Raw genomic sequence first — 16114 nt, 5'->3', positions numbered from 1 at the left:
ATAAGAATCCAAATCATCCTTGGATCCAACATACCACTATCATTTCCTTCTCTTTAATGTTAAAAGATTGATCAGCCATAACTGTACAGGGGGATTTTTCTATAAGATCCAGCCTTGTTGAAAGCTGCTTTGCTGACGCAGAGCTGCCTCTTTATTCCTCCTGAAGGACAGAATGCTTTTTTGTTTTTCCAGTTTATAGAGGGTCAGGAGGAGGAAATAGGCAGGAGCAGGATGGCCAAGAACCGGAGCAAAGAACAGGAGGGGAATTTGGTGTAATTTCATCTCATCTCAGGTCCGCCTGTCTGCTCTCTCCATCCCTCCCCTTTCTCCCCACTCACAAACAAAGGCAGCATCTTTCTCAGATAATGCCGCGTGTGTCAGAAGCGAACGTTCTGGGAATGTACATGGTGACCTGCTCTGTGTAACAAACGTCAACCCGAAACCATACAGAAGTCGCTACATCTGTTTTGGCTTTGTTCGCAGCACAGAGGGGAGGGGAGTGCACTCCATGGTCAAGGGCCAAACTACATGTCATATTTCATTACCTTCATTAGCTACTACAGAAGGCTGCATTCAAAGAAAAGGTTGATATTAACTCTTGAGCCACCAGCCTTTTCTAACAACCATTTTCACCTTCACCCACTGCTTTCGGATCTCCGTTTGTTCGTGCTGTGGGCTCTGATTTAACTAAACTGTAAATCAGCCCCGAGGTCCATGATTTCACCTTCTTAACTTAAAGAAGGCAAGCTACTGTTTTATCCTAGGTAGCTACTTACAGGATGGCTGAACATCTGGAACCTATTAGGACAAATGCTAGTGTAAACCCAATGGGGAAAGCATATTTAGAATTAATAAAACTTTCCCTTCTTATTTTGTCTGCAGTTGTCTTTTTCTTCCCCCCTCACGTTATTTCTGTGATTTAGTATTGCTAGCTCCTTTCTTGGTTGCTGGAGTGAGATAAGATTATGCTTGTTGCTGCCTAGCTGTTTTTTGGGCAGACATTCCTTGGTGTGCTTTCTTAGGATGACATTGTACTCACATGGTTACTGTTCCTGGAAATAAAAGCCCATTTCCCCATATTCACGTTGCATTTCTTGAAGTATACTTTACAATTTCTGAAATGAAAGTGGGTGAATGTATAAAATAGATCTTTTTATTGTATGGCTATAAAAATGGTCAGTTTTCATGCTGCATATTGAATACATCATGATTCTATTTAAAGTCATCTGTGGCCAGCACATGCTGTTATTTAATATTATGAAGAATGGCCAGTTGGCCAGCATAGGTCAGAGCACACCTGGACTGTGGAATTAGGAGTCTGGAATTTTGATTCTTTGTCCTGGCTTTGCTGTTGATTTATTGCTTGGTATTAGACAAAGCTCTTGCCCTTAATTCTCCCATCTGTAAACTATGGATCATTATACCATTATAAGGTTTCTATGAGCTCAAATGACTTCATTTGAAGATACTTTCAAAAGCCCTGAGAAGACAATACTTTATTTATTTACTTATTTATTTTGCGATGGATTGCAGCATAAATAAAAAACTTTAATAACCATTTTTTTTCTCTTTTGTAGAGAAAAGAAAGGAATTTTCTGAAGCCCATAGACATTAAAAATAAATTTCATTGAATTTAATGGGGTGACATTGGTTAATAAAATTATATAGGTTTTAGGTGTACAATTCTAGGATACATCATCTGCAAATTGTATGTGTGCTTACCACCCAAAGTCAAGTCTTCTTCCGTCACCATTTACGCCCACCCCCCATACCCTCTTCTATTCACTCCACCCCCTTTCCCTCTATGAGGTTTTTTGTTTTGTTGTTTTTGTGTGTGTATGCTTAATGTTTTCTGAGCAGTACTGGCACACTGACTTCAGTAGCCCACTTGGTAAATGACTCTTTGTCTAACGACGTCTCGGGTACAGTGTAACGTCCCAGGAAAACAGACTTGCAATGGAGGTTGACAACCACCAGAACAAGGCCATCCAGCTTGAATCTGGGACTCAGGTGTATACAGAGGCGGGTGATGCCGCAGAAGAAGGCAGCTAGGACTTCTCTGGATCTGGGAAACGAATACGAACATAGGTGCTTTGCGCATTGTAACCTTTGAGGTGGAGAGACGAGGGATGGTAAGAATCAGCGTTCAAGGTCAGAAACGAGCTCTCTGTGGCTGAGTCACACGTGTCCCTCTTTCACATTTTATAGGAGTTGCTGTAAAATAAACTAACCGCAGAACAGACACCTGTATATGTGATCTAGTTTTGTAAATTCATAGCGATGTAAATTGTAAATGCAGGAGCATAGCTATAAATTGGCTTTTAGTTTATATCTGTATCGTGCTAGTTTGTACCTATAATGATAGTTTTCACAAAGGAATAAAAATTATACTCCCTTTCTCATCTTTTGGTATTTCCATAAGATCCAGGACATCTTCTGAATTTGAGAGAAGGGCCAATAATTATGACCCTATTTTGTTTCCATTTTAACCTCAGACCAGCTAACTCAATTCTACCTCCTTTAGATTTGCCCCCAAGTTGGGTCCCACAATGAGACCTTTTGCATGGCAAGTTCCAGCCTGAAGCAAATTTTTATGGCTGAATTATAAACCCTTGAAAAAAGGGGTTTATAATGGAAACGCTGACACAACCTTAACTCTAGCGGCGAGAGTGCAATGCGATAATAAATGAGGCAGAACAGCAAAGTGCTGCTTTTAATTTATCATTTAGTAGGAGAAAAAGGCCTTGTTTACTTCTTCTTTTTCATCTTCTTCTCTGCTTCCAAGACTTGCAACCATTATTTTGAAATGTATTTTATAATAAAACCTCAGTGGTTATGTTGCCTAGGGCTTGAGTGTCCATTTTAGAAAGGGAGAAGGAGAGAAAGAGAGAGGGAGAGATTTTTGAGGCCTAAGAAGCATATTCTGTTGACTGATTATGTTTTGACTGCACATTTGCTGCCTGGCAATGTATTTATTACAGAACAGATCAGCTATTCTGCTATGATCCAAAAGCGCCCCAAAGATATGATCCTATTTGGACATGTCTATAATAGTAGCAGTAAAAATAATAACAATATTTGAGGTGCCTTCTAGCACGTTTTATTCCAGACATTAATGTATTTTGAGCCCAAAGATTACAGACTTTGGAGTCAATGATGTCATGAAGCTTAGGATCATTCCCCATTTTCTGAGTTCCCATTTTGTGGATGGAGAAACTGAGGTCATTTGTTGCTGGTGTTATTTTTTACATTCAATTCAGTCCTTAGTCTCTTTATGCTAAGCACTGGGCTGGGACATGAAAGAGCATGCCCCCTGCTCTCCAGGAATTTACAGCCTAATGGACAGAGCAAACGTGTAACAAACATAAAATACGGTGTAAAGCATTGTAGCCACGGGAGCCTATTGTAAAGTCATTTTAGACATGGGTGTTCACCTTCCCCTGTCCCTCTTTTCTATTTCTTCAGAAGGGCCCAAGGGTACAGAATCTCTTGTATATGCCTGTGCTGGGTATTTTTACATGCTCTGCCACATTCTCTGTGCCCAGAGGGGTGAATTTATGACCGCAACCCCTCCTTCTTTTGTCTTGCAGCTTCTGGTTTGGCTTGCCCAATAGGAGGGCTTAGTAGAAGAAGGGGAGGCAGGAGGTAAGGTTGTGTCACAGTTTTTTCCTATATTTACATACCTGTGATAAATGTTAATTTATAAATTAGGCAAAGTAAGAGATTAAGAATCTATCTATATAAAAGCCTAAGCAACCTAACAACCAAACGACCAGTTGCTATGATGCGCCCTGACCACCAGGGGGCAGGTGCTCAATGCAGAAGGTCGGTGCGCTCTCACAGCCAACCTCCCGCAACTGGCCAACCTCCAGCGGCCAACCAACCTCCCGCAGTCCCTCCGCCAGGCCGGCCAGTCCCCCCTCCCCCAATGGGCCCCTGATCACCAGCCAGGCCGAGGGACCCCACCTGTACCCAAACTCGTGCACTGGCCTCTAGTATATATATATAAAAGACTAATATGCAAAGTGTCCTCTGGGGAGTTCAACCAGGAGATCGGGGGATTGATTGCTCACTATGATGTGTGCTGACCACCAGGGGGTGGCGCGGAATGAAGAAAGGCCCCGGCTGCCAGTCAGAAGGCCCCAATCAGCCCTGATCGCCTGGCAGACCTAGGGAACCTACCCGTGCGTGAATTTCATGCACCAGGCCTCTAGTAGGTAATAATAAAATAGAAGCACTTGATGGCTTCTCTTTGGTATACTAGAATTACCAGCATCACTACTTCTTGTGCTTTAGGGCCATTGTTTAGTAAAACAAGGGTTACTTGAACATAAGCACTGCAATACTGATTCAGTCCATCTGATAACTGAGACAGCTACTACGTGACTAATGGGCGGGTAGCATGTCCAGTGTGGATACTCTGGACAAAGGAAAGAGTCACATCCCAGGTGGGATGGCGTGGACAACGTGTGATTTCAATCCGCTACTCAGAACGGCTCACAATTAAAAACTTATGAGTTATTTATTTCTGGAATTTTCCATTTACTATTTTTGGACCATGGTTGTCCATGTGTAACTGAAATCCAGGAAAGCAAAAGTACAGATAAGGGGGGACTACTGTGTTTATTCCTTTGGCTTCCTGCCTCTGGCTCAGAATTGTGGTATGTCTCTATTGGAGACCAGAGCTCCTATCTACAGCCTCTCCCATAGCTACTGTTCTTGCCAGGTTCTGGCAACTCTGCCCTCACTTGGCACCTTCAAGCCTAATGGCTCCATCACTTCTGGGTTTCCCTAAACCAGCTCACCTCTCTAAACCCAACTCATACCTCTGTAAATACGCTTTTACAAAGACATTAGTACGGTAATAACTTTTTTTTTTTGTACAAGCAAAAATCCTCTTTGGCTTTCTTTCAGTTAGCAAAACAGGTATTAATGTAGGTCTTTTGTAAAAGCAAAGTGGCATAAAGTGAACTTTTGGAAAGCAGGGGATACTCTTAGCTGTAGGACATTTTGACTCTGAAGTTTTCATGGGAACACTTGATAGTGGGGGAAATCTGTAGTCCTGCAGTAAACTCTTCTTAGTTACCCCATTTGAGTGTGTGCAGATTATTTCCTGCTGGGCCCCTGGATGATACAAAAAACATACAGAGCACATATATGTGTGCACACATGCATACACACACACACACACACACACACACACTTTAAGGATACAGTAGGGGTATTTAGGCAGATGTATAGAATAGGTCTATCCAGTTTTGGGATTTGTAGTGAGAAAATTATGAAGTCACTTCTTATGATTTCTAGACCAGATAATGCATCCATCATGTAAGGCAGCAAGCCCCTGAAATTACCTCAGATTTACAACATAATAAACTTTCATTAAGATGAAACTGCATGAAACTTATGCTCCTTCATTCCCAGAACTAAACAAATGCTGCTTGAATACCTAATGGATCCAGGTCCCACCCAAATTCTAATGCTGGCATGAAGATGTTAGTGAGGAGGAAACCAGGAGACTCTGAACATGCCACTCTGTGGAACATCCTGAGGAGCTGAACAGTACTTATATTGTTGCCATCAATTTTCTTCCGTCATCCACAATGGGACGCATGAGGCTGCTTGCTGAGGTTGATCCATGCTTGCACCCACCATGTGGATTCTGAGTGCATTTTAATCATAGTGTGTCTTGTGCTTTATTGAAGGGTTTACACTGTTTGGTTGCTTTCCCCTCTGATATTGCACTGGATAAATCAGTCTAGATCATTTCTTAGCATTCCAGAGAGCAAATGCCCCAATGATAGAATAGGAGTGGTTCGCCATCAGGCGTCTCCTAAGAAGACGTAATTCAGAAATATGGCTGTTTGAACACATGGGTTTATCTCTGCTCTCTCTCAAAGCCTTGCTAAAATGACAGTTTGGGTCTAAAAAAGCATAAAATTGTAAGGACAACAAACAGAAGAGGAAGTGATGGCAGATAAGAAATGTCATCTAAAGTTTGGAAGTTGGAAAGCAGCTGGACTGATGATTTAGTGGATGACAGAAAAAAGGAACTACATGTCTGCAAAAGGCTAAGTCAAGACTTGAGCCAGTTGGAGGTGCTAGAACATGAAATATTCTACTCTTGGAGGCACTGCCTGTCTCTTTAGGGCTGGGGACGGAACTGGTTGGAAGTTGCATAAAAGAGATATATAAAGAGTCCCCTACTCCTTAAGGGAAGACCCCTTCATCAGAGGCTGGCAAGTTCTGACTTGGCCCATCAGGCACAGCTGAGCGAGGGAGGTTATTCCATGCAGATTGGGATTAAATGAAGGCTGCATACTGAATGGTGAGGCCTCCTTGGCCTGGTCTGGCACTTGGTTGGAGAGCGTTATTGACCTGGCTTATCATTTCCAGGCTGGAGGCTGGAGAATTCCTTTCTGAGTCAGTTGAACATTCCAAGAGGAAAGATCTTCAGACATTTTCAGCTGGGATCCCAAAGGAACAACCAGGTTTCCTCCTGAATGCAGAAGCCACCACACAGAACTTTCAACAGCTTTTTAAGAATCTAATTTTAAAATATGAATGAACAATTTTCTACAGACAATTAGGGAAGCCTTTATCTTGATGACACAAACAAGGAGAAAAAGGAGTCAGAGGAGACAGAAACAGTGCAAAAAGCAGAGAAAATATATTTAAAAAATTAAGGAACTCAGAGAGACAAGGGAAGATGCCACATCTATGCAGTAGGAGTAGGGTGCTGTTTAAAAAGACTTGTCACCTGGAGGCAGAAGTAGCATGTGAAGCATGTACTAAGCCAGCTGCCAGCTGAGCATCTGAAGCATGAATCCTGACCAAAGAGGTTCTCTCTGTAATGACCAGGACCCTGCACTGGCCAATGGGAGCCCTGCCCGGGTTCTAGTGTGAGGTTTTCTCAACTTCATGGGCAGGTTTTGCCAGTCATTAAATAGAGAATCCAGTTAGAGACAGTTCCTTCCAGCTCTGAATGTCTGTTACACAAAGTGAGCAAACATTTTCTGTAAAGGGCCAAATAATAAATACTTTAAAATGTGTGGGCCACAAGGTCTCTATGGCAACCACTCAACTCTGCCATTGCAGTTTGAGACAGCCAGAGATAATATGTAGTTGATGGGTATGGCTGTGTTCAAATAAAACTTTATTTACAAAATGAGCAGCATTCTCAAAATGTCAAACCCTGATCTATACCAGTGGTTCTTGAAGTGTGATTGCAAGACCAGCAGCTTCACAAACTTGGGAACTTGTTTAGAAATGCAAATTCTTGGGCCCTACCCTAGAGCTGCTCAGTCAGAATCTTTGGGGATGGGACCTTCAGACAAAATTCTCATGAATGCTAAAGTTTGAGAAATATGGATCATACTACAAAAAAGAAGCTTAGTAATTCCAGATTTATTTAGATATGGTGCTCTTTTGCTCAAGCAATGAGGCAGGAGTGTTAAATAAAATAATTAGCTTTAACATCTCTGCCTCTTCCAAAGCCCCAAATTATATTAATCTCATCTTCCCAAGCAAATTATCCCTTTCTGTTTTGCTCATCATAATCACTGCTAAAGCTTTTAATATGGAAGAAATGAAAGCTGTTGCTTTCACACACTAGTCTTCTTCATTATTGTTACTGAGTAACTGATACTACCTTTCATGTATACCCAGGGACTTCCTTGTAAATAGCAAATAGGTGTGTAAAAAAAGCAGCCCTGGGATAGTACCAACACTTAGCAGTTACGTTACACTTCATGAGAGGCAGTCTGCATACATAATCACGCTTTAAAATATAAGCTTATTCACAATTGAGAGAAATGAACAGAGGAATATTAGTCAACATCAGAATTCAACTGAAATGAGTCTGTTGCTGTGCAATGAGGGTGTAGCTCCAATTGTGCTGTGGTTATTGACTTGTGCTTCTATGCCTTAGAGTTTCATCTGTGAAACTAGTATTTGGTTTAAGGTCCTCACAGACGAAGATCTTATCTATCTTTGTAGGACCTAAATATTTCACCCCCCACACAGCAGACATGACAGAGTAAATGAGAGAGTGAATAAATGAACATTGTGCAGGATTTTAGGACCCAGTACAGCCAACTTCATTTTTTTGAATCTTCTTAGTCAAACCCCAGAGTGAAACACTACTGCCTTCTGCTGTTGCTCCTCCTCCTCCTTCCTTGTTGTCTTCTTTTCAGATGAATTATACACATCAGGAACTTAAAAATTAACTTCTGGACAGTCATTATAACTGGTGTATGTGTCATTTCAATATGGAATTATTGGACTCGCTGATTTTACTCTTGTGGTCTTTGAATGTGTGAATTTGAGCTCTGTCAATAAAAAAAAAGTGTTCCCCAGAATCCCCATGATAAACTTTTGCAAATGTTGGGAGACTTATGAATGCTGAAGTCCTGTGCCAGTTTCTGTCCTCAAAATATGAGACTCGGGTGACTGTCTCCTACTCTCTGTGGCTACCTCCTGGGGATTGCAGCTGGGCCCCACCCTCGGGCAGAGCCCAGGACACTCAGGGCTTATTCCTGACAAGGTTCCTACGATGGCCAGAGAAAACACAACTAATTAGTTCTAGCATGTCCCCTCAGAATTTGCTAGTAGCTTTGTTCATTTTCCACTCAGCTGTGAATTTTCCATTTAGAAGTTTCATGATTAATATTCCACAGAAGGAGACTCATTCCTCCTTTCAGAGGTTTCCTTACCATCTACATTGCATTTTAATTACTTGATATAAGAATGTCCTTCTTTCATTAATCAAGATTCTGTACCTTATTCAAAGATCTAGAGAATCTCCTTGCTATGAACACCTCAGTAAGAAGTCACCTTGACCTTTCTTGAGCCCAGATAAAAATTGTTGCTCATAATTTTTGTATTGACGTGGTTTCTTAGTGCTATTTCGAGCCACCGTAAATCCTGCATTGTCATTTTACCATGCTATTTTCATTAATCAGAGGAAACTGTAAGCTCTTAGAAGGCAAGAACAAGGTGTTTTAGGTTTTTATAAATGGTTTGGCACTTTAGTACAGTGCAGAGGCACACACACACACGGGACATGATTGCAGCTCTGAGTAGATAATAAGCAAGTCTATCAGTGGTTTTTCTCACATAGATTTTCCCGTCTGATTTTTAAAAATAGTTAGAACCCAGGTTAAAACAGGAGATTATACATTGCTGCCATCATTTAGGGGATTGTTGTGGTTTTAAATATGCATTTGAAGAATACTTAATATTTTGCAAGTATTTTCACCATTTGTTTAACACAACAACTTTTGTGGACAAGGGAAGGTAATTAACAGAGAAACAAATATCACAGTGTTATCTTGCTTGTCATGTGGTGATTGAATGAATAAGTGGGCAAATGGATAAATGGTGCCATTTGAATAGAATCAGAACTGAAACTTCCGTTCTGGGTTGAAGGGTAATGCTTTTTTTTTCTTTCTTTCTTTCTTTCTTTTTTTTTTTTTTTGCATGCCCTTCAACAGTGGTGCAGTGGTTAGTGCAGTGTCTCAGACCAGAGTTGTTGCATAGGAATGTAGGGTGCACCTATTTCTCTTCCCCAACACGGTCACTTCCAGATTTTGCTTACCATCCTGGGAGTGAGCTGCTGAAGTTGGTTTTGTATCCAGCAATTGGTTTTGCTGTTTTGTACCATTTAATCTTTCTTAGTCTCTCCAGGATGCTTTTGGGTCCCTTCATCTAAAGAGAAAAAAAAAATCCTATCTCCACCTTGCACTGAGCCTTAGTTTCCTATCTGCAAAATGGGGGTGAAATTGCACTTAAATATTGCAGTTGTGAGGATTGGATGAGCATTAATGTTTCATGCTCAGCACCGTAGACTGGCATATAGTAAGCGCTCATCAAACATTCACCATCATTATTGTTGATAGAATTGGAGAGAAGTATTGACAAATATAGGATTTGGGGACAGTGTCACCAACAGAATGGAAGTTAATGTGTATTTTAAAAATTGCATTAAATTAAATTTGACTCAGCTATCTAAAGGAGGCTTGTTGATCCAGGGAACAGGGGTCCTTGCCACATATACAGAGAAAAAAAAAAGTAGGTCTACAGCAATTAAGACCGATGTGTTGGATGAGGGGTGTTGCTCCTTACAAAGCCTGGCAATTGCAGTGTGAAACAGGGTGTGCAGGACCTCTTTCACATTCATGGGAGAAGATAAAGAGGAATCCCTCTACTGGGTGCTGCCTCCCCTCCCAGGAACGGGATTGGCCCACTTCAGTTGCACAAGGTACACAGATGTAAATCTGATAATGTCATGCTTTAAAAAATAAAGAAAGCAAGCCATGCTGATTGCATATGTGGACAGCTGGCACACCTTAAGAAGTGGAAACGGTTCAGGCGGGAATGTAATAAGGCCCAGGGAAGTGGCAGCATGAAAGGGATGACCTTTATTTGCAATCATGGCTGAGATTTACAGTTTATTACTGATAGCTTTTATAAAGAGCCATTCAGTTCAGAGGTGAGAGGTTTGTCATCTGGAAATGCAATTAACTTTACCTTATCCCAATCCCCCTGGTCTAGCGTGAGAGCAGCACTCCAGCACTTCAGCAATATTGTGATTTCCCCTCTAATTTCATTTCTGCTATTGCATCCCATCCCCAGGTCCCTCGCATTAACGCGGTTGCATATTTTTACTATTATTATTTTTTATTATTGCTACTCCCTGTCATTGGTAGCCAGAAGGCATTTGTATGTGTGTGTGTTTTTAGATTTAAATTATTCTATTTCTGAATGAGGAAACCTCAAAGCATAAAGCCTTTTTAAACCCCAGCAGTTAGAGGGGCACACAGAACCAAGTTGTGGTGTCTTAGGTGCCTGACGTTAATTATGGGAACAGAGAGGTTATGCCAAGGGGGAGTTGTTTTACAGAAAGATGGGACCCTCAGAGTTCAGCCCTTGCAGTCCCGCACACTTCAATGAGAGACATCCTGTGCCTAGAAAGACTCCCGCTCCCCCATGCCTGCTCAGACACACGCATGTGGAGGAAGCACAACGCGATTGGAAACATGAAAAAATGAAAGCGATTTTGGCATCCCCGCTGTGTATGTATGAGAAGTCCCGAAAGGTCTATTTTTGTTTCACAGGTTCAGTTTTATGACCCTCTCTTGTCTGTTAAGTCAGGTCTGCAGGAATTTAAGAGCTAGACACAAAAGCAAGAATTTAGTACTTTTTGCCAGTTGGTTTAGGTTATTTGAAATATAGCCTAGTATATTTTCCACACTAGGATGCTGCCAGATAGAACGGGTAGGGAAGTGGTTCCAAAAGCCTGCATCCTCCGATTTTTCAACCTCTCAAGAACTGAGGGAGAGAAGTGGGATTCTACTGGGTGCCCCCATCACTCCTGCCACATTGTCTGAGGCTCTGATACACTCTCCTGGTCCCAGATAGTCCTTCTACCTGCCCTATAAAACCCCCAATGGAGGGACCTCCACAGATTCCTTAGGCTCTATCTGAAAACTATTTCCTCTGGGGTAAGGTAGAGGAGAATAATTACTACCCCTGTATTTTTCATCCCGATTTTATTGTGGCTATTATTTTCATCAGTGTTAGAGGTTAATATCCCCATTTTTCCCCTCCACTGCCTAAATATAACTGGGGCTCAGAACACAGCCAAACCAGGTAGTGAAGGAAATAACATTGCCTCCAAAAGAGGCTCGGATTAGTCCATCTGAAATGAAGGTTTGGGGCCCTGGGGTAAGAATCGCCCTGCTGCAGCTGATAGCAGATAGATTTAAACCCATAGTATTTCTTTTCTCAGCTGAGAAAGGTCAGGTTAAAAGATTCAGAAAGTGAATAGAGCATGAAACGACGGGCTTATATAACTATATTGGTGCTACAACAGAATGTCATTACTAAGAATAAAAGCATCGAAGAGCCATTTTTAATAGGAAGCAGGCAAAACAGATCCCTCAGTAGAGCATCCTTAAAGAACTCTTTGCAGGCAAAGCAGTGTTGAAGGTGCTTAACTTAAGGGACTGTACTAAATTTGAGAAGGATATATTCAACTGCCCTTTCCCATAGAAGTGCCTTTAAAAGGAACTTTTGGAAATCTTATGTTTTAAACCTTGTTTGTCCCCAGACTGTGTCTTTACTCAAACAATAGAGATGGGGAAGGAGGCAAGCATGGAAGCAGAAGGCTGCTGGAGAATTCCAGTTGAGACACCATCTGGGTTTAGAGAAGTAAGTGGATAATTTGGGGGCAGAGCCTACAAGATACTTTGGGGTTGAATATGATCAGGAACAACTAATATAGGGTTCAGGTATTGAGAGAAATCAGGAAAACTATGTCCTGGATCAAGTGTATCCATTCACAGACACTGCTTACTTAGCGTTCTAAATGCTACAAAATCGAAAAACCATTCCCACTAAAAGGAAAAGCATCATTGTCCAACTCTGATAAACCAAGATTGTGCTTTCTCGGTTACCATTTGTCTCAGTGATTTTGCCCAGGTGCCCCTCATGCAATTGATACCTCCAGCTCTAGAACTCACTAGGGCATGTCTGTCCCCTTCACAAATGGCACCTTCTTTAGAGGGCAAGTGTGGACCAACATCTTTTAAAACTTAGAATTGGCGTCAACAATGGATGCAGGGATTTAATGAAGATTTGGTATAGGGGTGAGCCAGGTGTTTACACTTGGGAAGAGCAGAGCATCTGGGTCTTTGTTAGAATACCTCTGAGTCACACCAGACTCAGAAATCATGGTGGGTCATGGGTGTGACTGTTGTAAAGCCAGAATGGACGATGAGGGCACCATGGATTCCATGAAAGGGATGAACTCAAATTTCACTAAATATTTAATGAGTTTATGCCAGCACCGTGGGAGGCCATGGGGTTCTAGAGTGACTAAAGTAGACATAGTATTTTTGGCCTGAAGCCAAGTATTAAGCATCCAAGTGAGAATAACTAAAGCTTGGTATTGTTTCAAATTTTTAAAAGGGTTATACCATGGAATGTTGGAGTCCCCTGGAATTTGCCCTACACCCTCTTCGATACTTGCTCCCTAGGTGTTTTTCATCCATGGCAATAGCTTTAAACACAATCTGTGTACAGATAATGCTCAAATTTAGATGTGAAGACCCTTCTTTCCTTTGGGTTCTCCAAGTCTATAGCCAAACTACCTATTCAGCATTCTGCTCAAATGCCTAAGAAGCCATTTAAATGAAACGTGGACAAACTGAACTCCTGATTTTCTCCCTCAAACTTAGTGCTTAAGCATCTTGGTAAATTTCACTACCACTACTTCAGCTCCTCGGGTTGAGAGTATAGGATTCTTTCACCCTCCACATTGAAGTCACCAGCATTTTTGCAGGTTCTGCCTTTAAAATGCCTTCCTATCCCCTGCTTACCACCTCCAGTTTCCACCACCAAACCCTGGTGTGAGCACTGCCATCTTTTGCCTCCTACTTGATTAATCTCCCTCCTTCCACCCTTGTCCTTGTTTCCCTTCTCAATTTCCTACTCAGAAGCCAGAGAAAGCATAAATAAATAAGAATTATGCAGTATAAACCAGAACCCAGCCCTTCTCCACTCAAAACCCTCTCCTGTGACTGCCATCCTTACTAAGTAAGATCCCAAGACCCTGCAAGATCTGGTCCCCACCTATCTTTTTGGCATCTTCTTTCACTGAAAGTGGCTTTAATGTGAAGTGAGTGAAGGTTAAGTTTCATGGCCCCTCATTTACATAGGCCCTTTCCAAGATTTGGGAGGGTCTCTCAGAAATGTTGTAATTTTATTTTCATTATCTTAATAAAGTGGGTTCACAAATGGCATAAGCTTCAGGCCCATGCTACCTGTGTTTGCCCCTTCTATCACTCTCTCTTTTTTACTTCTCTCCAGCCACATTAACTTCCTTTACCTTTTTTAGAAGTATTTTATTTATTTTTCTTTATTGATTAAGGTATTACATATGTGTCCATATCCCCTTATTGTCCCCCAACCCCCTGCTCTTGCCCTCACACCCCCCTAGTGTCTGTGTCCATTGGTTATGCTTATATACATGCATAAAAGTCCTTTGGTTGATCTCTCCCCCTTCCCCCCACCCTCCCCTGCCTTCCCTCTAAGGTTTGGCAGTCTGATCGATGCTTCTCTGTCTCTGGATCTGTCTTTGTTCATCAGTTTATGTTGTTCATTATATTCCACAAATGAGTGAGATCATGTGATATTTATCTTTCTCTGACTGACATATTTCACTTAGCATAATGCTCTCCAGGTCCATCCATGCTGTTGTAAATGGTAGGCGTTCCTTCCTTTTTTACAGCAGCATAGTATTCCATTGTGTAGATGAACCACAGTTTTTTAATCCGCTCATCTGCTGATGGGCACTTAGGCTGTTTCCAAATCTTAGCTATGGTGAATTGTGCTGCTATGAACATAGGGGTGCATATATCCTTTCTGATTGGTGTTTCTAGTTTCTTGGGATATATTCCTAGAAGTGGGATCACTAGGTCAAATGGGAGTTCCATTTTTAGTTTTTTGAGGAAACTGCATACTGTTCTCCACAGTGGCTGCACCAGTCTGCATTCCCACCAGCAGTGCAAGAGGGTTCCTTTTTCTCCGCCCAGCACTTGTCATTTGTTGACTTGTTGATAATAGCCATTCTGACAGGTGTGAGATGGTACCGCATTGTTGTTTTGATTTGCATCTCTCTGATGATTAGTGACTTTGAGCAGGTTTTCATATGTCTCTTGGCCTTTCTTCTGTCTTCTTTCAAAAAGTGTCTATTTAGATCAGTTGCCCATTTTTTGATTGGGTTGTTTATCTTCTTTTTGTTAAGCTGCATGAGTTCCCTGTAAATGTTGGAGATTAAACCCTTATCGTTGATATCATTGGCAAATATGTTCTCCCATGCAGTGGGCTTTCTTATTGTTCTATTGATGGTCTTCTTTGCTGTGCAAAAGCTTTTTATTTTGATGTAGTCCCATTTGTTTATTTTATCTTTAGTTTCCATTGCCATAGGAACAGTATCAGTAAAGAAATTGCTTCAGCATATGTCAGAGATTTTTCTGGCTGTGGATTCCTCTAGTATTTTTATGGTTTCTCGTCGTATGTTTAAGTCCTTGATCCATTTTGAGTTTATATTTGTGTATGGTGTAACTTTGTGGTCTAGTTTCATTTTTTTGCATGTATCTGTCCAATTTTCACAACACCATTTAATGAAGAGACTGTCTTCACTCCATTCTATGCTCTTGCCTCCTTTGTCAAATATTAATTGAGCATAGTGGTTTGGGTTGGTTTCTGGGTTCTCAATCCTATTCCATTGGTCTATATGTCTGTTCTTGTGCCAGTACCAGGCAGTTTTGAGAATAGTGGCTCTGTAATATAGCTTGATATCTGGTATTGAGATCCCTCATACTTTGTTCTTCTTTCTCAGAATTGCTGCAGCTATTCAGGATTTTTTTAAATTCCAGATGAATTTTTGGGGAGTTTGTTCTAGGTCTGTGAAATATGCTGTTGGTATTTTAATGAGGAGTGCATTGAATCTATAGATTGCTTTGGATAGCATGGACATTTTAATGATACTGATTATACCAATCCATGAACATGGTGTGTTCTTCCATCTGTTTATGACTTCCTCTATCTCTTTTGTCAATGTCCTGTAGTTTTCTGAGTACAGGCCTTTTACCTCCTTAGTTAAGTTTATTCCTAAGTATCTTAATTTTTTTGGTACAATGGTAAATGAGATTTTTTTAAAAATTTCTCTTTCTGTAAGTTCACTATTGGTGTATAAAAATACCATAGATTTCTGGGCATTAATTTTTGTATCCTGCTACATTACCAAATTCATTTATTTAGTCTAATAGTTTTTTGAAGGAGTCTTTAGGGTTTTCTATGTACAGTATCATGTCATCTGCAAATAATGACAGTTTTACATCTTCTTTTCCAATTTGGATACCTTTTATTTCTTCTTCTTGTCTAATTGCTATGGCTAGCACTTCCAGTACTATATCAAACAGGAGTAGTGAAAGTGGGCTTTCCTGTCTTGTTCCTGTTCTTAGGTGAAATGGTTTTAGCTTTTGCCCATTGAGTATGATGTTGGCTGTAGGTTTGTCATATAAGGCTTTTATTATGTTGAGGTATG

At 41.0% G+C, this 16114-nt stretch overlaps 1 protein-coding gene across 3 annotated transcripts in view; it reads left to right on the top strand.

The window, feature by feature from the left end:
- Window positions 1–16114, top strand: part of ZFHX3 (zinc finger homeobox 3) — a 974639-nt gene that overhangs the window by 84783 nt on the left and 873742 nt on the right. For 2 of the 3 annotated variants that reach the window (XM_080646078.1, XM_080646081.1), the window contains exon 2: window positions 3591–3645. The exons of the other annotated variant lie outside the window; for it this stretch is intronic. The gene's annotated coding sequence lies outside the window, so the exon portion shown is untranslated. The remainder of the gene's footprint in view (window positions 1–3590; window positions 3646–16114) is intronic. 3 annotated transcript variants of the gene reach the window in all.

The sequence above is a fragment of the Plecotus auritus genome, assembly GCF_963455305.1.
Source record: "Plecotus auritus genome assembly, chromosome: 10".
Taxonomy (NCBI): domain Eukaryota; kingdom Metazoa; phylum Chordata; class Mammalia; order Chiroptera; family Vespertilionidae; genus Plecotus; species Plecotus auritus.
This window is presented reverse-complemented; position numbering and strand designations above follow the sequence as displayed.